General features: G+C 41.5%; 1 protein-coding gene and 1 non-coding gene across 3 annotated transcripts in view; both read right to left on the bottom strand.

Moving 5' to 3' along the window:
• The window catches only part of TIPIN (TIMELESS interacting protein), a 759,992-nt gene that overhangs the window by 95,497 nt on the left and 642,107 nt on the right, over nt 1-22,388 (bottom strand). The gene's annotated exons all lie outside the window — the stretch shown is intronic.
• LOC122807357 lies at nt 20,558-20,693 on the bottom strand. The gene has a single exon (XR_006365663.1).

Genomic DNA, 22,388 nt, shown 5'->3' with positions numbered 1-22,388 from the left:
TTCCCAGGAAAAGGACAGGGCATCCACTTTCCAAGCTTGACTGCGGGGAGTCCTTGTGCAGAATTTGTCCAATTGGTAGTTCTGGGTGGAGGCAAACAGTTCTATTTCTGGAGTCCCCCATTTGTTCAAGAGGTTGAACATTTTTGGTCCCAGTTTCCATTCGTGCGGGTCCATGAGATTTCTGCTTAGATCGTCTGCCAGTGAATTTAGCTTGCCTGGCAGGAATTGAGCTTGTAGGTGCACTTGGTAGCTCAAGGCTGTGTTCCACAGAGCCATGGCTAGTCTGCAGAGAAAGTACGAGTGGGTTCCCCCCTGCTTGTTTATGTACCACATAACTGTGGTGTTGTCTGTCTTTACCAATAATTGTCCTGGGAGGATGTGGCCCTTGAAGGCAGTCGGGGAATTCTATACAGCTTGTTTGTGTCTTTCAGCTTTTCCCGGTTAGGAGTCGCCACAGTGGAACTCCGGTCCGCTAATGATTGGCAGTAGATTTTTACGTGCTGGCTTGCCAGGCCTAACACACAACCTTGAAGGAACGCCCATTCACGCATGTCGCCACACAGAAGACGCTCTAACTGAGAATCGAAGGGCAACGTCTAACTTGAGGGGACAACGCTACTAGCACCACCACCGCAGTGGGGAATTCTATACAGCTAACATTTCTTTTTGGTTGATATGCAGGTGCATCTGACTTGGGTTCTATTTGCCCTGAATGCATTGTCCTGCCAAGTGAGCCCCCCCCCCCCATGCATAGTCTGATGTGTCGTCTTTTAGGGTTTGGGTGGCAGGGGATAGATTGAAAGGGAGCCCCTTGTTGAGGTGGCAGGCCTTTGCCCACCAAAGGAACTCTGTCTTTATACAAGGAATGATAGGAATCATTGTTTCTAGGTCCTGAGAATGTTAGCACCATAGAATTTTTAGATACCACTGTAGTTTCCTCATATACAGTCTTGCATATGGAATTAGTAGAACGCAAGAGGCCATGAACCCCAGGGCTTGCAGATAGCTAGGTCTTTGTGGCCAGTAGTTTGAAGAAGGCTGTCAAATAAACTTGTTTCTCTGGCGTGAGGAAAGCCATCTGGGAAGTTGTGTTCAAGCTTGCTCCCAGGAACACAATCTGTTGGCAGGGTACTAGGTGAGATTTATTTTCATTTATGGTGTACCCCAGCTAGGTTAGTAGTTTATTTTCAAATGCCAGATGATTTAATAGCAAGTCCTGGATTTCTGCCAGAATCAGACAATCATCCAGGTATGGGTATATTTGAACATTTCTCTGCCTGCAAAATGCAATGGCTAAAGCTAGACACTTTGTGAATACCCTGGGCACAGTAGATAAGCCAAAGGGAAGTGCAGAGAACTGACAGTGCATGGAGCCTGCGCTAAAGCATAGGTATTTCCTGCAAGATTCCCTTATTGGAATGTGCAGGTAAACTTCCTTTAAGTCTAAGGTTGCCAACCAGGCATCTTTGCCCAGCATAGGGAGTAGCTGAAGTGTTGGCATTTTGAATTTTGGGAATACCAAAAAGGTGTTTAGAATAGAGAGGTCCGGGAAAGGATGCCAGGAGCAGTTTTTTCTGGGTACCAGGAAAAGTCTCGATTAAAATCCTTGTCCCCTTTCTTCTGCTGGGACAGGTTGAACAGCCCTGATACTTGAGAGAGAACCTGCTGTTTGAGCCTCTGCCCACTGATTTGGGGGTAGGTCTCGCCAACTATTTGGGGATGGTAAGGTGTGGAAGTGGAATCTGTATCCTTGGAAAACTATATTTAAAACCCATTTGTCCTGGGTAACGAGTTCCCAGTTTTTTGCATGCAGAGCGAGCTTTCCTCCTAAGGGAGCAGGCAGTTGAGCAGGGCTTGGACAGATTAAAGGTTAAGTCATTGCAACATTTTTCCATGGGCGGGTGCCTTATTACTTCCAGCTTTGGAAGTGGGAAACCCCCACTGCTTAGGCCTGTGTGTAGCCTAAGACTGTAACCTAGGTGTTCTGCTGTTCCTGGGTTTGGACTGAGAAGGCCTGGAGGAGACTGGAAAGGACCAATTCTTATAAGTCCAGTGCTTACTAAATCTGGGAGGCTGTACTTGCAGGAAATCTTTAACAGCTTGCATTAATTTAGCTTTTTCCTTCATCTTTTTAAAGACTTCTGCTTTGTTGCCAAACAGGCGGTCTTGGTTTAAGGGAGCATCCAGTAATTTAGCTTTAACATGATCTGGCAAGTTTTGCTCCTTAAGCCAAGCATGCCTTCTAAGTACATACCCAGTGAGAGCAGCTCTGCAAGATGCTTCTAAGAGTCAAAACCACATTGCAAAACAGGTTTAGCAACTTGTTCAGCAGAATGCATTAAATAATGTAATTCTTTATGTTCAGCACAGTCAAGAATCAACATCATTTTCTGTTTAAGTAGTCCCAAAATATGCTGCTGATACTTTAACATATGAAACTGGCAATTTAAGGCCCTAATGGCCAAATTAGCAGAAGTGTACACCTTCTTACCTCATCTGTCCAAGGCCCTAGAATCTCTATCAGAGGGGTAGGGTTTTCGGCAGCAGTAGCCTTAATGCCCTTTGGTCCTTGGGAAATGGTCTCTGGATCTGCAGTAGGGTTCTTGAAGAGTAACTTCTGAGAGTCAGGTACTCTGCAATACCCATAAAGTTTTCTGGGAGCTGGATGTAAGTGTCTGGGGCCGGGCTAGATTCCAAGAAGGCAGCATAATGTCCAGAACAGGAGGGATAGCTAAAGGCCTGTGCTGAAAGAGGAGTAAGAATTCCCCAAGCCTCTTTTTGGAGTCAGAGTAATCCTGGCTTTCCCAGCAGAAATCCTCCCTAAGAGTGTGCAAGGTTTCATCAAAAGAAAAATCTTCTGGAGGGGAAGCAGAGGGAATGGAATCCTCTGCATCAGAATCCTCATAGGTAGATAAGGGCAAATCCTGGTAATCAGAAGAAACAGAAATTTCAGAATCCTGATCAGAAGAATCATAAGGAAAATCAGTTCTAGGTCTCTTAGAGGGGAAAGGCTGACTCCCCCCTAATTAAAGTAATAAAGTTTTCAGCCATTCTAAGCATTTGTTTTTAGGTATATGGGCCTGACCATGCGGTTTGGACGTCTGCTTTCTAGGCGTGGGTCGAGTTTTAGGCCTTGATGAAGAAGATGGTGTTGGTTTAAAATGCAAATCTGTAGGCCTGAATACACCCTCAGAAGCCAGTGCCTGGAGAGCGGCTCCGGACCCATCCAAGGTAGAGACATCTGCAGGTTCCATAGTCGAAGAAGCATCTCGCGGCATACCTAACTCTGAATGGGTCTCAGTAGATGCCTGAAGTAGCGGGTATCAGGGGCTGCGAAAGTGCCTCACTGTATACCGGCGAACTGGTGACTAGCTTAAAAGAAGCATCATCGGCAGTTTTGGACCTATGCGGCGTCTTTATCCTTCCATTTTTTCGGAATATCAGTAGTCTGATGGCTTACTGAAGCCATTTCTGGATAGTTAAACAGAGTACAAAAATAATTTGCTGCGAAAATAGACAGACGACGAATAGTCTGGGGGTTGAATAAGGCACAAACCCGACAGCGAGGGATGTCGTGGTCTGGGCCTAAACAAGGAATGCAGTACGAATGAAAATCTTTATGAGGTATTTGCTTTCCACAGGTAAGACAATTGTTAACTTTTACTGACATCGGTTAAGAGCAAGAAAAAGGATCCCCAACAGGGTACTTGGCTTTTTTCTAAGACTTCGATTCTGAAACTTGAAAAAGAAAATTTCAGCAGTCAGCCGACTGGCACTTGCGAACTGCTTCTGCTTCGAGCACCGCGCAGCAAGAAAGACTGATGTAATGGCGTCAGCTGCATGTTTCATACCCCTGACGACCTGACAGCATCAGACGCAGGAATCCAAGACTTTGACATTCAGCCCGGCTGAGTGTTACCTGCAGGCAGATAACCCAAATGTAATGACTGCAACAGTGAAACACGAAGATCATCTTTGGTTATGTACTCAGGCATACGTTATCAAAATTATAGCAGTAGCCCTATACACACTGTTCAAGGTATGTTTAGGTACTTGAGCCAGATCAGAAATAGGAGTCAAGACAACAGCTACCTTCAAACTGTCTACATAACTAAGAATAAACTTCCATATATGTGCTTGATAGTGAAGAAATCTGTAAGCTAAAGTGGGAGAAAACATTCTCTTACCAAACCTCACCTTCTTTATACACAAAAAGGACTATTATGGACTAAAATTCAGTTTCAAGCTTGCAAATAGGTCAAAATGGCAGATAGGTCAGGCCTAGGATGAGACAACAAACTTGTTAGAGGTATTACTTCTATCTGCATTTTAGGAGACTGAAGGCTGGGGGTCAGGGTTATTACAGGCAGTATTTGACACATCCTCCAAAGCTGCCAAATAGGAGGGATAGGTATAAAATGTGGCACACCTGCTTGCAACATACAATATTCTTCAGTTCAAGGGAACATCTGCTTGTGCCCCCAAAAATACCTCCATCTTGGAAAAACTTTCTGCAAAGGAAAATTCCTTCAAGGGAGGTGGAGAAGACCAACTTTCTTCAGAATCACTACTTTTGGATTGGGAATCTCCCTAAGAAGCCCCATCTGTCAGTGTCAGAATCCCCTTTCAAACTTTCAAGAATTTCTTTGAAACTGCATTCAGGTAAGGATTTCTGAGTTCCATGAGCAACTGCCTGTAATAACTTCCTACATAAGGTAAGAAAATCATTTTTATGAACAGACACTACATCCTCAGATGAAAAATGACTAACCCTTTTTTTTCTTTGTAGCAACCTCCCCGTAAGAAGACTAAGTAGAAGATGGCACTTAACCCCTCGCAAGAGGTCTCTTTCCCTGGCTATCCCAAGAGCCACCTCCCAGGGTATTTTCCAGACACAAAGATAGTTCTCCCATGCCCGGTTAGGACACTGAAACAGCCACAGACATCTGTTTAGGACACAAACAGCCGCAGAAGACGTGGCCAACCTCCAATCCCGGACGGCTGAACGGCCTACATCAGAAGAAGTCACAGAAGTGACTGACTGGTCTGTGGACCAACACTGGCCAGGAGTAACCCACTAATGGCTGAGGCACTGTATTAGCCTGTGGTGGCCTAGGGGGCCGCTCTAGCAGGGGCGCTTTTTCCAGTATTTATTTGGTGTATGTAAACTAGGATAGGGGCACCGGGTAGTGTGGTGGGGAGCGCCGTGGAGCCCTTTTGCCAAGTGCACCAGTTGACCTAAGGCCGCTCCTGCCTGGAATCCCATGCAGTCAGATAAGCTGTCACCACTGACATAACCCCTAAAGAGTCCAAAGGGCAGTGTTCTGAATTGAAAATTACTGGCTCCCAGTCTGATGAGAAACCTCCTGGATCACTTGTTTATCTTTTTATGATAGCAAGCATCCTGGAGATTTAATAAGTACATCCAATCATCCTTCCTCACAGAGGCAAAATGGATTGAAACATGACCATCCAGAAATTTGTCTGTTTTACAGATTCAGATAACTTAGGTCTAAGATTGGTCTTTGATTCCCTGTCTTTTTTGGAACTAAAAACATTAAATAGACTTTGGATCTTAATTGGTCAGGCAGTACCTGCTGGATGACTTTTTTTCTAACAGCTTTTTGACTTATGCTAATGTGGATTTCCTTTGGTTGGGTGGCACCAATGGAATCTGTCTCTATGCGAGGAAGGGAAATAAAAAGAATGATGCATCCTCTGACTATTATCCCAAACACCCATGAGTCAGAAGTAATGGCCTGCCAGGTTTCGGGGAGTAGGGATAAGCACCCCAAACTGCTGACAGCATGGAAGCTAGACAATCCTTCAGGAGCACTGATTCCTTGAGAAGACCCTCTGAGGAGTGGAGAAGCAGATTCTTACGGCAGACAGGGTCTTACTATTCTGTTCACTCCTGGTTAGAGTTTCCTTAACCTTCAGTCTGAAGAAGGTAGAACCATCAAAAAAGACATTAAGGAATGATGTCTTAAAGCCTTCCACAAAATCATATAAACCTATCCAGACATGACACCGTATACCTATGCCAATGCCTGCTGCCCTTGCCATATCATCAGCTGCATCAGAAAGCAGACACATGGAAACGTTTAAGATTGCAAGGTTTGACAGCTGATATTAAACAGTTTTCTGGATGCCCACTGGCAAATTATCAGAAAGGGAATTGGTAAGCTCTCTAATCAATTTCCTCTGGAAGCATGTCATATGGGCAGGATAATTCAGTGCCCCTCCCAAAACATCTTTATTAAATGTTTACATATAACAAAGGCAATCTTACATTTATATAAATGAAAAACATACAAAATTATACCACCTTAGTTGCAGTTTATATCACAGACACAACTGAAACAACTGTAGTTGCAAACATACATCACTTACAAACCATCCAGTCATTGTCGGTTTAGAGTTATATGGCTTATTCAAATCCTGCCTCTGAAACCTCGTTCCTGCTCTGCATATATTGTTCCCACAATTCTCATTTTTTCCTATGTAGTTTGCTCCTACCCTTTTCCAGACCTCCCAAATTCCAGTTGTTTTATTTCTGTTTTATATTCACTACTTGTAGTACAGTTGGTCTAGACTGACTTACATTTTCTAGTAATTGCTTTTTTGGCAGCCACCATAATTAGACTCAGCAAGGCTTTATTATGTCTAGACAATTCCGATTCTACAGCAAAACTCAAAAAAATGTATCCCCAGTCAATCTGCTCACCCAGCATCTCAGGCAGAGCAGTTTGAAGGGTATCCTTAAAGTCTACCAGCTCATTACACTCCCAAAAAATCTGTTCCCAGCTACCTCTTTCTTACCCGTCACACCTCCAACATTTGCTATCCACCTGAGGAATAATTTTTTGGAGTCTACTTGGGGAATAAAAATACCCATGTAAATACTTCCAGGCAAAGATCCTAAATCTTCTAGACTTTGTTGCATATTTGGGAGATATACATATATCCCGCCATTGTCTCTCTGTGGATTGCTTATTCAATCTCTTCGCAATCCTTTCTAAGCTCGTCTGATTGATTCTTATAATTATCATGCAATATTTTATATGCTTTACTAATTATTACTTTGCAGCTTCTGTTCTAGATTCTATTAAAAACTCTAGCAGTGCTGGTCTTTCATTTAGGAGTCCCCTATATACTCTAATATCAATTCTTGATAGGGAAGGCAATCTCTAAACTGCAGTCCAAATAAATTCTTCACTTCTTCCCATTCTATTACCTTTCCCTTTCTAGTTATTTTCTCCCAATACCTTGGTTCCTCTGCTAGTTTTTTCCAAGAAATTCCAGCCCCTGCTTGCCTATTATCTGTATCCCTTACCACAGTCACCCCTATCGGCAAAATATCTTCTCCATTCTCGTGCTGGTTTGGTTCTTTGAATACTCCCTGCTATTTTATGACTATAATACTCTGTATGACTTCTCCTTAAGAGTTTGCATCCAAAATCCCAATCTCTCCTTATTTCTTGAGCTTCCTCCCTGTGTCAACATCATTCCTTTCCACTTTGAATTATAGTTTTCTGCTTGTGCTATGTATAAGAGCCTTAACTTTATTGCTCTAAAATAACCCCTCAAATTAGGTAATCCTAGTCCACTTTGTTCTGTTGGTAGAATCAGCTTATCCCACTAGATCCTTGCTTGCTGTCTTACCTTTCCAGATAAAATCCTTCAACTCTTTTTTAATTGCTATTCACAACTTCTCCTTTGGTTGATAAAAGTATGCCTGACCCGTGTATAAGACTAAAGGGACTAAACATTTTAATGGCTTGTATCTTAGTATCCATAAAACAAAATTTCCAGTTTCTCAATTTTTGTATTACCTTCCGTTTAGTCTCTTCCCACATATCCTTAAGCTGCCAGCACAGTCTCATTTCTAATCCATACTCCTAAATTCATTTTATCATGTCCCCGTAAATATGGATATTGTTGGACCAATTCATGTGTAGGCACATAATTTAACGCTATTGCCTTTGTTTTATCTTCATTAATTTTGTATCCAGAGAATATGTGAAACTGTCTTAAAAATGTTCCATAACACTGTAGTGTCCCTTTCTGGTTTTGCCATGTATAAAATAACTAATCTGCAAATAGAGCCAGCTTTTCCTGAACACCATACCAATTATAACCTTGAATTTCTGAGCCCCTTTTTTCTTTGCCAATGGTTCTAAATATAATGCAAACAAAGGGGAAAGCAGACAACCCTGCCTGGTTCCTCTACTCAAGCAGAAATTATCAGAGAGGACTAACTACTTTAATTTGCACCTCCGATCCCTCATTTATTCTTCTAATCAACCTTATAATTTTATCAGGGAAAGGAAATACTTCTATTGCCCTGCTCGAAGTCCCAGTCTACTCTGTCAAATGTTTCTCTGCATCAAGACCCACCAATAAAAGTAGTACTTTCTTACATTCCGCTTCCCTCTGGATCATCAGTGTTCTGTTAATATTGTCAATGTTTGCCTCCCCTCCACAAAACCACACTGATCAATATCCATCAGTTTTGGTATCACTTTTGCCACTCTTTTAGCCATTATAGACAAACACCATTAATCATTTAGTACGGAAACGGGCCTGTACAAAGCTGGATCCAATGGATCTTTACCCTCTTTAGGTATTACTGCTACCACCGCCTTCCTCCAGGATGCTGATATACTTCTCCTCTTAATAATGTTAAACAAAACCTTCCAGATATTCATCAGTTTTTTCTAACCTAACTTCCACTTGAATACCATCTATTCCTGGGGACTTCCCTGTAGATTGGTTATACATAGCCATTTTTATCGCATCCCTTCCTATCCTGTTAGTAATTGATACTCATCTACCTCTAACTTTGGCATATTTAATTCTTCCATAAACATTTCCAGTTGTACCTTTTCTTGATTTCCATATTTCTCTGCTTTATACAAATTTTAATAAAATTTCCAAAATATTTCTGTTTCTACAGGGTCTCTCGTCATCTTCCTTGTTATATGCTCCCTAAGCTTGGCAACTGCCCTTTCCACTTTCTGTTGTCCGAGTTGTTGTGCTAAAAGTTTTTGTGCTCTAGAATTATAAAAAAAAAAAAAAAAAAGTTACTTAACAGCAATCTTTCTAAACTTGTGCATATTATCGAGGTAATCCCTTATTTTCTGTTGAGCAATCTGCAGTTGCTCCTTTTCTGTTCTGAGATACTCCCCATTTTGCAACACTTCAATATTTGTCAATCTCTCTAAATAATTCTTACTATTTAACCATATCTCCCTTTCTTTTATTTCCAACCTAGTTTTAAAGTCCACTTTAATTTTATCCCTCTCCTTAGCTACGTTTTCAGAAGATAATTCTGTTAGTCTCTAGTAGCTCCGGAATTCCACAACCCATTCCTTAAATTTCTCTCTTTTCAACCGACAGGTGGGAAAGTGCCAGGGTCTCATTTTTATTTCATTACCTTGTGTTTTTATTTTAATTATTGGTGCATGATCTGAAATAGTTACTGGGTGCGTTTCAAGACCTTCAATTAAATCCATACGTTCCTGTGATATAAAATCTAGCTAGCCGAGCCCAGTTTTTGTACATCTGTGAATAATATGTAAATTCACTCCAAACTTCTAGTACTGAATTCACATCTTCCATGCCAACCATTTTCATAAATTGTTTCAAAAATCTGGCTTCCTTTGTTATATTTTCTCTTCAGTCTCCACCTATAAGTAATATTCCTTGCTGAAAGCAGATTTCTTCCAGAATTTTCTTAAGCTCCATTATAGCAATTTTAGGGGGAATGTAAATGCATGCCAGTGTAATCCTCCTCCCTAGCCAGTAGCCCCTTAGTACTATGCATATTCCATGATTCTTTTTCCCCCTCTAACACTATTGCAGCTCCTCTTGCAATTAATATTAATACAAGTACTCCTCTTTTCCTTTTCCCCAGACATTCCTCTGAATAACCATCATGAAAACCTTTATCAAATTCACAAGTTCAGTTCTTTCCATGTGTCTCCTGTAGCACTCTACATTTTAATACAGTTCACTATTTCTTTTTTATATCTGCAAGACCATTCAGATTGAAAGACATTACAGAAAGCATCATTTTCTTATATAGTTATTACCACCTTTTATATACAACTGCTCTTTTGCTAAATGTCCAATTCCAACTTTTATGTTGCATGTATATACTGTCTGGCAGTTGTTTCATTTCATATCCATTTGTGCCTATGTCACATCTTGCATATCTGTTTTTTTTGAAAGCCCTCAAACAGAACATCCCCCCAAAAAACCCTCCTAAAACCTATGACGTTAACAATAACACAGAACTATGTACATCTTCAAATATTGGCATTTTTGCTTCCAAATAAGAACATATGTTCTAAGTCGATAGCTACAGGGACAGGCTAAAGTTAACGAAAAAGAAAGGTTAGTCATGCTAAGACACATGGTACAGCCTGTGCTATTAGAAAGTACTATTTGAGTTTGTATAGCTTTATTACTCTCACAGCAGAGAAAACACTTGAATGTTTTCAGTAAACACTTTCTCCAAGCCATTTCTCTTTATCTTCTAGTGACATGCAAACCAGACACACAACTAAGGGTATATTGTGCATCAGAAAAAAAAAGCCTTACAATATTTAATATTCTTTTATTTATATGCTTTGTAATAAACTTGTTACTGGATAATGCCTAGGGTTTTTACCCAGTCATTTCCCTATGCAAGCATAGGAAAAGCATATGATTTTTCTTTCGTCATACACTCTTAACCAGACCTTTCCATTCTCCCCCATATCCTCCCCTCCTTTTTTTTTTTTCATTGCAGTGTCTACATTTCTCAAAACTGAACAAAGAAAAAGAGAAGGGTGAACAAGAAAAAAAAAACACCTGGTTATATTAGTATCCCCATTGCATTTTAAAACGGAGAACTTTACTTCAGGTCTAACTGGATTTGTATCATCTTTAAAGCTGTCACACCTGGGAAAACCCGATTGTTTTCAGGGAAATTTATGCCCTAGTCAATTTCTCTGTTGATAATTCAATGTTCTAAGAGTAAATGACACTGAAGCACAAGTTTGTTTACCAAACCTGTCCAAAGCCCTTTAAGTGCTGCTAGAATTTTATCCTTTTTTTTTGGGGGGGGGGGGGATTAGCTCCACCATGTCAGGATCCTTCCAGGCCCTTTGAGCCACCAAATAAATGAGTGCATCAGGCAGGTGAACCTCTTGGAACACATACTTTTCTAGAGCTGCATCAGTGGACCAGCTTCCCTTCTGTATCATCGATTCCAAGATATTGCCAAATGTGACATCTCCGAAGGGGGAATGAAGGGTAACCTTCCTCTTCATCCAACTCTCTCTCTTCCATGAGAGATTCTGGTGATGACTATGTGCCTTCTTTTACACGTCTCCAGCCAATGGTCCTGTCTAGGGGAAGCTTCTGGTGATGGGTCCGAATCAGACAAGAGTTCAACAAGGGAGTTTCTGCTTAGGCTTTCTCTACAGATGATGAAGAGCAGAGACTGAAGGGAGTTTCTGCTTAGGCTTTCTCTACAGATGATGAAGAGCAGAGACTGAAGCAGTATCTAGAGGAGGTTGGGACGGAGTTTGAGCAAGGAGGAAGTACCCCTTTTCTTGGTATGGCAAGTACCAACTCAAAAACCTCAAAGGCTGAGGTAGAGACTAGAGCTGTCTCCAGGTGCGGGTACTGACCGAATCTCAGACACCGATCCATCCCAACTCTGAAGCGGACACTGGATCCCAGCTGTCCAGAGTGGAAGATCCAATGGAAAGAGACAGATCCAAAAGATTTTGTGTTGATCCTACCCCCCAACACTGGCTCTGACAAATCAGCTCAGACTCTCAACTCAATCTGAGAGTCATGGTCGAGAGAGAGATTACGGTATAGTCAGAGTCTAAGTGGAAGGCATTATACGGGTTGATGTGGGTACCCTGGGAATGCTCAGATTCAAGGAGTGTGCTACCAACAGTTGGACTGGTAAAGGAGTCATCAATGGAGGGTTTAATGGAGCTGCTCTTGGAGTGACCTGAGAGGATAGAACCAAGAGGAACCCCAGCTGAATCTGTTTGAAGAAACCTCTGCATCATCCTGTTGACGTTGGCCTTGGTAAGAATTCAAGAACAGATGGATCTAGATCAAGAGACTACCAAAGAAGATCTGGATTAGCCCCTATCCTGTAGAACAGGCAAGTAAAGCCATGAACTGACAAGCCCCAGGAAGAAATGAAGACGCTGAGATCAGATTTGTGAAGTTTTCAGATCCAACTGCTTTTGACTTTTCAGTGTCAGACCCAATAAATCTGATGGGTCAGGAGATAATTTCCTGGTCTTCTCAGGCCATTTCTATAGAGTTCTGCTCTCTCTGAAGACATCCCCTGTCCTTGTCATTTTGCTTTTTCTTTCTCCATTGATTTTGACTGGTCAGCAACTTAACAGAAAAATGAGAACCAGGTGGCCGACAAACATCCTGAATGGACTAGCAAAAGGCCTTTCAAAATGATTTTTCTCTTCGGCCCTGAATAGCCCTGGCAGTGAAGGAGCACCAGCTTCACACTCTGCATCCAGATGGACAGCACCCAAACAAAATGGGGGTCCTGCAGCAGTATCTTGTGCCCAGACTCTGAGCACTTAAAGTTTTTCTGAAACATATCTTGTCAAGATACAATTCACTAAAGCGCCTAACAGAAATTTATCATGCAGTATTTTATATGCCCTACTAATCTCTAACTGCAGCATGTTATATACTCAATTCTAAATATATATCTAACCTACACAATTATCTAAATATCCTAACAAACAGTATTCCTAGGAAATAAAACCACCACCGACCTAACTGTACAGAAACTTTAACCCTAACTTTAACTTGAGCTTAACTTATTTTTTTTAAGTCACAAAAAATGACAAAAATCTGTCAGGGTAGGCAGGAAAGATATCTACTGGAAAAAAAAGATACAAAATCAAAATCCTAAGATGACTTTTCCAACAGGAAAAGCAAAAGGATATCAAAGCTCTATCACACGACTATTTCATACAGACGGCAAACAAGATCCAAAGTATTCTGGGGAAGAGAGAGAGAAAGGGAATTATCCAGAGAGGAGTTCAGTCCTGGATCCACAAGTTTGAAGGTGTTGAGAACAGATCCGGGTCACACCCAAGATCCAAAGTTTCGACTGGATGAAAAAAGAACTTTAGATTAACAGTTTCCTCAGTTAACATACAGTATGCTTTTTTTTTTTTTAAACAAATTGTCACTCCAACATTACATAAATTGTTCGATTCCAGCCTTCCATTTAACCTGACTAATCTCCTGAACATCATTCTGCATATTTATTATTTATTACAACTGATGTAGTAGATTTATATTCTGTTATCCCACATTCCATCGGGGAAGAATGGTTTTGTGATCATTTGTTTTCTAAGGGAATACCCCAGGACAAAATCAATATGTAAGAACAAATTTTGGATATGGTGATGAGAAATAACTTTATATTGTTCGACAATCAGTATTATTTACAAACACAAGGGGTTGCTGTGGGTTCAGCATGTGGGGGGCTGCATGCCAATATAGTCATGTTGGAATGGAAAAAACCTACTTTGAAACAATCCATATTTCCAATTCTGTCATACTTACATGAGGTATTTGGATGACATGTTTATTTTATGGGAAGGCCCTAGAGACCAAATTGTTGAATTCATTAACTATATTAACAGGTCAACCTCCTTTTTGAGGTTCACATAGTGTTAAAGCATATGAAATTTCCTGCCTTGATGTTCTGTTAGAGAGATCTGGAACAAGAGATTTGTGGCTGAAATTTTCAGAAAAGAAACATATTCCAATAGTTTTCTGCATTTCTACAGCTGCCACCCATTCACTCAGAAACGTGCAGTTATTAAGGGGCAATTTGTGCATGCAGCACGAATGGTGGCAACTTGGGTAGGTTTCACCAGAGAATGCCATAACTTGAAGGAAATGTTCTTAAGAGGTTATCCCCCCAATTTGACATCATGAAGGAGGTTAGTGAGAAAAGACAATGTGGGTATTTTGCACCAATTTTGGGCACCCCTAATACTGACCATCCCGATTTGACTGGGTTGAACATAAGTGAAACAGTCATGGACATGGTTGTGAATGACCAAACAATTGTCCATAACCAGAATATATATAGGGGGCACCATTCCTCTGGGCTTGAAGTAACTAATTACCACACGTTTTTCAATTGTCTTCTCAAATGACGCATACGCTATTAAAGATATTCGGTGTAAGAATTGAAATTTGTTGAGTAGTGACAGAGAATTTTTTTAAATCTTAGGAGAAAAACCTGTGTGTGTTTTCAAGAAGGGCCCTAACTTGAACATTTTTGAACGTAATAATGATGGAATCTACAGGAAGGGTCAGATCAAGTGCGGGGCATGTACATTTTGCCGTTTCATTTTGGAAGTCAGTGAATGTGAAATTAATAGAATGGAAATAAAAATACCCGAGAGGTGTAGTTTAACTGAGAGTGGTCTATTGTGCTTTATGTTCCTTTTGCCCATGTTTTTATGTGGGAAGTTGGAACGTAAGCTTAAAAATAGGATCAGCGAGCACCTTAGTAATATAAGGGATGCTAGTAAAGTGAATGCACTTGCTAGACACATTAGTGAGTATAACTATCACCAGTTTAAATTTGTAGTACTTGAAGTCCAAAAAAGACATAATAGGGGGGCAGCCTGGCCATATTTACTCGAAAAAGCTGAGTTGTTATGGCAATTACGACTTGATGCCAACTCACTGGCCAGGCTTAAATGACAGCCTTTCCATAAACAGTCTGCTTAAACTGAGAGCTCTTAAGAGGTGAAACATTCCCTTTAGATATGGATTTTTTTTTATGCCCTTTATACCTGTTACATGCATATGTACATGAAATTTATTCATTTGTTCCTAATGGATTTTTAACTGTATGAATATTTTACTTATACGTTTTTATATAGATATATATTTTTTCAAAAGCATCTTAAAAACATTTTTATATATACATATTTATTCTTGTGTTTATAATGCACAGTTTAGGGTGTTGACATTTGCACAATCAGTTTTTATATGTATTTTTATATTTTGATATTTATACTGTTTTGTGCTGAAATGTGTGTGGTGTTTCAGACTTGGGAGTGGTCTTCACTAATCCAGGAAGTGATGTCATGTAAGATTTCCTATTTCAAACAGTTTACTTCCTTAATTTCCTTGTATCTTAAGTACATTCGTTTATCTGAATAAAGAAAGGGTCCTTGTACTGTAGTATAATAAACTGGACGTGTTGGCTTGATTTAAAGCACACATTGGAATATTTCAGGGCTCACTGGCTCTCACTGTCTGCATACTGCTTGTGCGACGATTTTCTTGATCATTCTGCATATGCTGCTGCTACACACACCATTTATTTCTATGATTTTTTTTCCTTCCTTTTTTTTGTTTGAAGATCCCATTCTCTAGTTCTTTTATCTACTTTACAACATTCAATACTTCAGTTTGTTTAGATCCTAATTTACAGTTACTAGTAATTGTTTTTTTGGCAGCCAATAACATCGGTAAGGCCATACTATATCTAAATAATTCAGATTCTACAACCCAGTTCAAGAGAGTCATTTCCTTAGATACAATCATTTGTTTCCACAAACTGTCAAAATATTCAGTTAAGAATTTTTAAATATTCCAAACTGTTACATTTCCAAATAATAATTCTCCATCACACCATGACATTTACTAACTACCTGAAGAAAAATCCTGAAGTATACTTGGGTAAGAAATACCCATGCAAGCATTTCCAAGCAAAAATCCTAAATCTAGACATTGTGGCATACTTGGGAACCTTACAAATGCCTTTCCCTTCTCCCATTTTTTTTACAACCTTTGATCATTCTTATAGTTATCATGCAATATTTGTATGCCCTACTGAACAGCATCTGTTCTAAACTCTACCAAATCTGGTCAAACTTAGCACTCCCATATCCCTTTCTTTTTGCCTATACTCCAGTATCAATCCCCAATAGGAAGGCAGTTTTTAACTTGTAATACAAACATTTATGCATCCTCATCTCAATTTATTTTCCTTCTAAAGTTATTTGCTCCCAATACCTTGGTTCCTTTGCTTAAATCCTCCAGTAAATTTTAGATCCGTCTGGCCTATTTTTTAGTCTCCTACTTCTGGATATATCTATTTGTAAAATCTCCTTCTTCCATTACTGCACTGGCTTAATTCTTAGAAAACTTTGTTGCTTTACATCCGAATGGTTATTTTCCTTAAGAATTTGCATCCAAAAATCCTAATCACTCATCTCTTCAACCCCCCCCCCCCCATTTAACCTTTTCTACTTTGATTTTTTTATGTATACAAGTATTAACTGTACAGCTCTAAAGTACCTGTTCAAATCAGGTAAGTACAAACTACCTTGGCTCTATGGGGAGAAGCAGCTTATCCCTTGTGAGAGTGCTTCTTAAAGAAAAGCTCTGTAGATTTAAGACATGTTCACATACTTCCACTTTACCACTCAGAAAGCATAGGAACACATCCACAGACTAAGTCTGTGCATGAACATCGGTGAGTCCACCAAGGCCATGAATGCATTTCAATGCAATTCTTCTGCTCACGTCGGCAAGGACAGAGATGATGTGAGTATTTTGGTGAAATCAGTATGGAAAAACATTTTAATTAAAAATAAGTCACCAATATTTTTAATGATTGGGGAGGGGGGGACTTCAGGGTGCTGGAGGCACTGAACACCATGGTATAAATATTATGGGGCAAAAAGTGACAGGAAAAACTAATTGCAGTCAGGAAATCTGCTACTGTTCTATTCAAGTAGTCAGTGTGACAGGACTGTTTTCATATATTACGTTGGAGGCCAATAACAGCATCCAAGCTATATCTCAATCCTTACAGAAAATACTACCAGAATGAACACTCAGACATACCAACCAACACTGCAAAGCAAATGACAGTGACATAGCGCAGATCTCCAGCTACTGCATGAGCATACTACATCCATACCTCACAACTGCACAAATTTTCACAATGTCCAGATTTTTGCCTCACAATGTATGGTCCATTTTTCATAAAATTATAGTTTTCTGGCAAATTAGTGGCAAATCATTAAAGACTGAAGTTGGAAAAGGACATTTGAGTTTCAAACTTCATACCCTTCAGAAAAAACATGCTAATACAAAACAGTACAGTTGTGTACACTTACCATGAATGTATGTTTTCACTGCAGCAGTCATCACCTATGGGTTATCCCCTGCTGTGGTAGCCCTCGGCCAGCCTGAATACCACAGCCTGAATACCAGAGTCAATTTTTTTGCGTCGACTGCAGTCGCCTGTAGTCTGTCACCAGGTCATCAGTGCTATAAAGCAAGGCAGCAGACATCATTACATCAGTTTTTCTTGCCCTAACCCGTCAGAAGCACAAGGAAATAAGGAAAAGTTGTCGTGCTGGCTAAAAGCCACAGTGGGAAGCTTATGTCCCCCTAGGGGAAGATGGTATATGGGGGATGGAGTGAGGGGAAACCAGGACTGCAACAGTGAATAAGTGTACACAACTGTATTATGTACTTTGTGTTTCACTGTTGCAGTCATCAACTGTAGGAGGATTCCCAAAGTTGAGGAGAGGGGTGGAAGGATAGGTTAGAGTTCTAGGCATGGGACAGCAAGCACTGCATAACTGCAGAGGCAAACCCTGCCCTAGACTTAGAAAAAAGAGCTAGGTGGTAATGCTTGGTAAAGGTATGGACAGAGGTCCAGATGGCAGCTTCCAAGATGTCCCTGGTGGGGACTCCTCTGAGGAAGGTTGTGGAAGTGAAGGCTGCCCTAGTGGAATGGGTACGGATAGACTTGGGGGGGGGGGGGTCCCCTCATAGTCTGTAGCGGAAATGCATACAGTGTGATATCCATTTGGAAATGGTTTGTTTGGAAATGGGCTTCCCCTCTGCCCCAGGGGCAAAGCTGACAAGTAGTTGGTCTATTTTTCTGAATGGTTTAGTACGGTCCAGATAATATCGGAGTTGTCTGTGCACATCTAGCGAGTGTAGAATTCTTTCCCCCTTATTTTGAGGGTAGGGAAAGAAGGTGGGTAGGTCTATGGCCTGGTTGAGGGTCACATCAGATACCACCTTGGGCATAAAGAAGGGGGTTAGTCTTCAGAGAGACCCTGTCTGCATGGAAAATGATGAAGGGCTCAACAGCCATGAGAGCCTGAAGTTTTGATACCCTTCTGGCTGAGGTGATAGCTAGTAGGAAGGCAGTCTTCAAGGAGAGGTACTTCAATTCTGTAGAAGCAGCAGGTTTGAAAGGAGGTAAGGTTAGCTTTTCTAAAACATAATTCAGGGCCCAGGGTGACATGGGAGGTCTGATATTAGAAGTCCCTCTGAGGAATTGCTTAATCAAAGGATGAGAGAAGAGGGCTGGGTCTGAATCATAATGGGCAAAAATGGCTGAGGCATGGATTTTAACAGAGGAGAAACAGGCCACTTTGGAGCAACTCGGCTAGGTAATCCAAGATAAGATGGATGGAAGGATAGAGGTACTGGCCCCTTTGGACTGGCTCCAGGAGCAGCATCTCTTCCCTTTCCCTGCGTACGATTTTCTGGGGCTGGACCTTCTGGCCTCTGTGATGATGTCTAGAACCTGTCTGCTTAACAAGGACTCCTTGTTAGCTTTTAAGGTATAAACCATTCTGAAATATTGAGAGTCTAAGTCTGGGTGCAGTATCTTCCCCCTCACCGGGGTCAAGAGGTCTGAGATCGGGGGAAGCTGCTTGGGGGCTGTAAGGTCAGGCTGCGCAGTAAGGGGTACCAATGCTGTCTGGGCCAATCTGGAGCAATGAGGTTGGCCTTTGGTCTCTCCTCCATTATTTTGATCAGTACCTTGGGAATAAGGGGCAGAGGAGGGAATGCGTACACAAAGAGGGAGTTCTAGGGGAAGGTCAAGGCATCCACCTTCCACACTAGGAGGCAATACTCCCTGGTACACAACTTTTGCAGCTGATGGCTGAGGTGCGAGGCAAAGAGTTCCACTTCTGGAGTCCCCCACTCCTGAGTGATTTGCCGAAAGATTTCCCGGTGGAGCTGCCACTGGTGGGGGTCCAGTAAGTTTCTGCTTAGGTGGTCTGCCAGGGTGTTGTTGACCCCTGGTAAGGTATTGAGCAATTAGGTGTAGACCCATGGAGGTGTCTAAGCCAGAGGCTCATGGCTAACCTGCTCAGGAGGTAAGATTGGGCCCCTCCCCCCATTTGTTGATATACCACATTACTGTGGTGTTGTCTGTTTTTATAGAGAGAATCCCTGGCCTGAGATGGGGTTTGAAAGATGTCAGAGCCTTTTGTACTGCCATAATTTCTTTCTGATTGATGTGCAAGTGAAGTTGCTGGGCATCCCAAAGACCTTGGGTGCACCAGTCTGCTAGGTGAGCGCCCCAAGCAATGTCTGAGGTGTTGATGGTGATGGTCTAGCCGGTGGGGGTGGGGGTGGTGGTGAAGGGAAGACCCTTGTTCTTGGGCACAGGCCATGCCCACCAGAGAAACCCGGCCCTTATACATGGGATCAGTGGGATCAGAGGGAGAGAGATCTCTAGAGACTGACCGTGCTGGCACTAAAGATTTAGATACCACTGAAGTTTTCTCATGTGAAGCCTGGGCAGAGGAATGAGAAGGATGCAAGATGCCATGTATCCCAGGGCTTGCAGGAACTTCCTCGCGGTGAGGTGACTTCTGGAAGCCAGCTGGGTAAAGTAGAGAGGCAGGAAGCTCTGCTTTTCTGGGGACAGGAAGGCCATTTGGGATGCCGTGTCAAGCACAGCTCCCAAGAAAATTATCTTCCTGGTCGGGTTTTGCTTCGATTTCTTCTAGTTAATGGTGAACCCTAGGGAAGTTAGGAGTGATTTGACAAAGAGAAGGTCCTGGAGCAGCTTTTCTTTGCACTCTGCCTGAATGAGGAAGTCATACTGGTAAGGGTAAAACTGTATACTTCTCTGTCTGCAGAATGCTATGGCCAGGGCCAAGCATTTGGTGAATACTCTGGGCGCAGTAGATAAGCCAAAGGGCAGCGCAGAGAACTGAAAGTGCTGTGATGCTGCTCTGAAGCGCAGGAATTTCCTGCACGATTCCCTGATGGGGATGTGGATGTATGCATCTTTTAGGTCTAGGGTCACTAGCCAAGCATTTTTTGTTAGCATAGGCAGCAGCTGCTGCAAAGTTAGCATTCTGAATCTGGGGACCATCAGGGAGGTATTCAGAATGGACAGATCAAGGATGGGGCGCCAAGTGCCCTCTTTTCTGGGAACAAAAACAAAAACAAACAAAAAAAAAGAGTCTGGAATACTAAATTTGCAGGTCCATAATATACTACTACATAAAATTTCTGGAAAAATGTAAGGTTTCAAATTTTGCAGTCGTACGACATACAACATGCTGCAAGTTATATCCTTTAATACAACACAAGTCTGTGTGCAGCTGCTCAAAACACACTGCATAAAAGAACTTGCTACTCCCATTTAATGCTACAAACACGCACTCATTAAGGAAGAGGCATGCCTGTAAATGTATGGAGCAATCGCACATACATCCACTACCCTTGCTGGATGCTGTCGGCACACACCACCTGTTTTACTCTATGTGACTAGCTGAGATTGTATTACATTACTAAGCAAAACAACCATTATCATGACCAGTCACAAATGTCTTTTTTTCTTAAACTGTAGACTTTGGCCAAATACAACTTGCTAAACCACTGGTAAATGATCTGAGGAAGTGGCCACTAACTAAAGCCATATCAGTAGTCAAATTATCTAGCAGGAAAGTACAGTTGTGTACACTTACCATAAATGTAGATGTTCCAAGTGTATTCACTGTTGCAGTCATTGCATTTGGGGGTAATCTGCTGGCAGGTTGCCCTCAGCCAGCCTGAATTCCAAAGTCTTGGGTCCTGCGTCGGTTGCGGTCTTCTCTTCTATGACGTCAGGTCGTCAGGGGTATAAAAACATGCAGCCGACACCATTATCGTTTTTCTTGCCCTCGATGTCAGGTGCCCCCAAAAAGGTAGCAATATTATATATATATATATATATATATATATATATATATATATATATATTATATACACATATACATGCATCAATATAAACTTTACCTTCATCTACAAGCAAATACACCACATAAGTTGTAGAAGATAAAGGAAAGATAAACTGTAGAGTGACAGGGGGATGGCGTGAGGGTAACCTAGACTGCAACAATGAATACACTCGAACATCTACATTTATGGCAAGTGTACACAACTGTACTATGTTCTTCATGTTTCACTGTTGCAGTCATTACATTTGGATAGAATCCCAAAGCTATGGTTGGGAGGCTGGGGCTAAACAGCCCTAGGTGCAGCTATAAGGTACTGCAGCACTGCACTTAGAGTAGAGAGGCAAATGGTAATGCTTTGTAAAGGTGTGAACAGAACTCCAAGTAGCAGCCTCTAGGATGTCTTTGGTTGGTACTTCTCTGAGAAAGGCTGCTAAAGTAGCTGCAGCTCTGGTGGAATGAGCCCTAATGCCATGGGGCACAGGTTTACTATGGTGTAAGCAGCAGAAAGGGATGGAGTGGCTTATCCACTTTGAAATTGTCTGCTTCGAAATAGCCTTTCCTTCTGATCCGCAGCATATGACACTAGTAATTGCTCAGTTTTTCTTAGAGTTTTAGTCCTGCTCAAGTAGAATCTTCTCTGTCTGTACGTCCAAGGAATGCAGAATTCTCTCCCCTTTGTTCTGCGGATTTGGATAAAAATTTGGCAGATGAATTGTTTGGTCAAGAGCCACATTGGAAACCACCTTAGGCATAAAAGTAGGATTTGTCCTCAGACCCACCCTGTCTGGGTAAAATATGATAAAAGGCTCTACAGCCATGAGGGCCTGTAGCTCTGAAACTCTTCTTGCTGAAGTAATTGCTAGTAGCAGAGCTGTCTTCAATGATAAGAACTTTATATCAGCGGTAGCAGTTGGTTCAAATGGAGGCAGGGTGAGCTTTTCCAACACATACTTGAGGTCCCATGCAGGTAATGGTGATCTTCTAGGAGGCCTGAAATTTTTGGCTCCTCTATGATACTGCTTTGGTAAAGGATGAGAAAAGATTGGTATGGCTGTGTATTGCAATGAGCCGAAATGGCAGAGGCATGGATTTTGATGGATGAGAAAGATGGGCCTTTGTCAAGCATCTCAGTTAAGTATTGTAATATCTGAGGAATATGTGGTTCTGCTGTATCAGTTCCTTGTGCTTGATTCCAAGCACAGAATCTCTTCCATTTGTCAGCATAAGATTTTCTAGTGCTAGGCCTTCTGGCTTCCAAAATGACATCTATCCCTGCTTTACTGAGATGTGTCGTTTGTA

This window comes from Protopterus annectens, chromosome 7.part0, assembly GCF_019279795.1.
Source record: "Protopterus annectens isolate FY-2018-M chromosome 7.part0, PAN1.0, whole genome shotgun sequence".
NCBI lineage: Eukaryota > Metazoa > Chordata > Ceratodontiformes > Protopteridae > Protopterus > Protopterus annectens.
The sequence above is the reverse complement of the archived record's forward strand: the minus strand, read 5'-3'. Positions and strand labels throughout refer to the sequence as shown.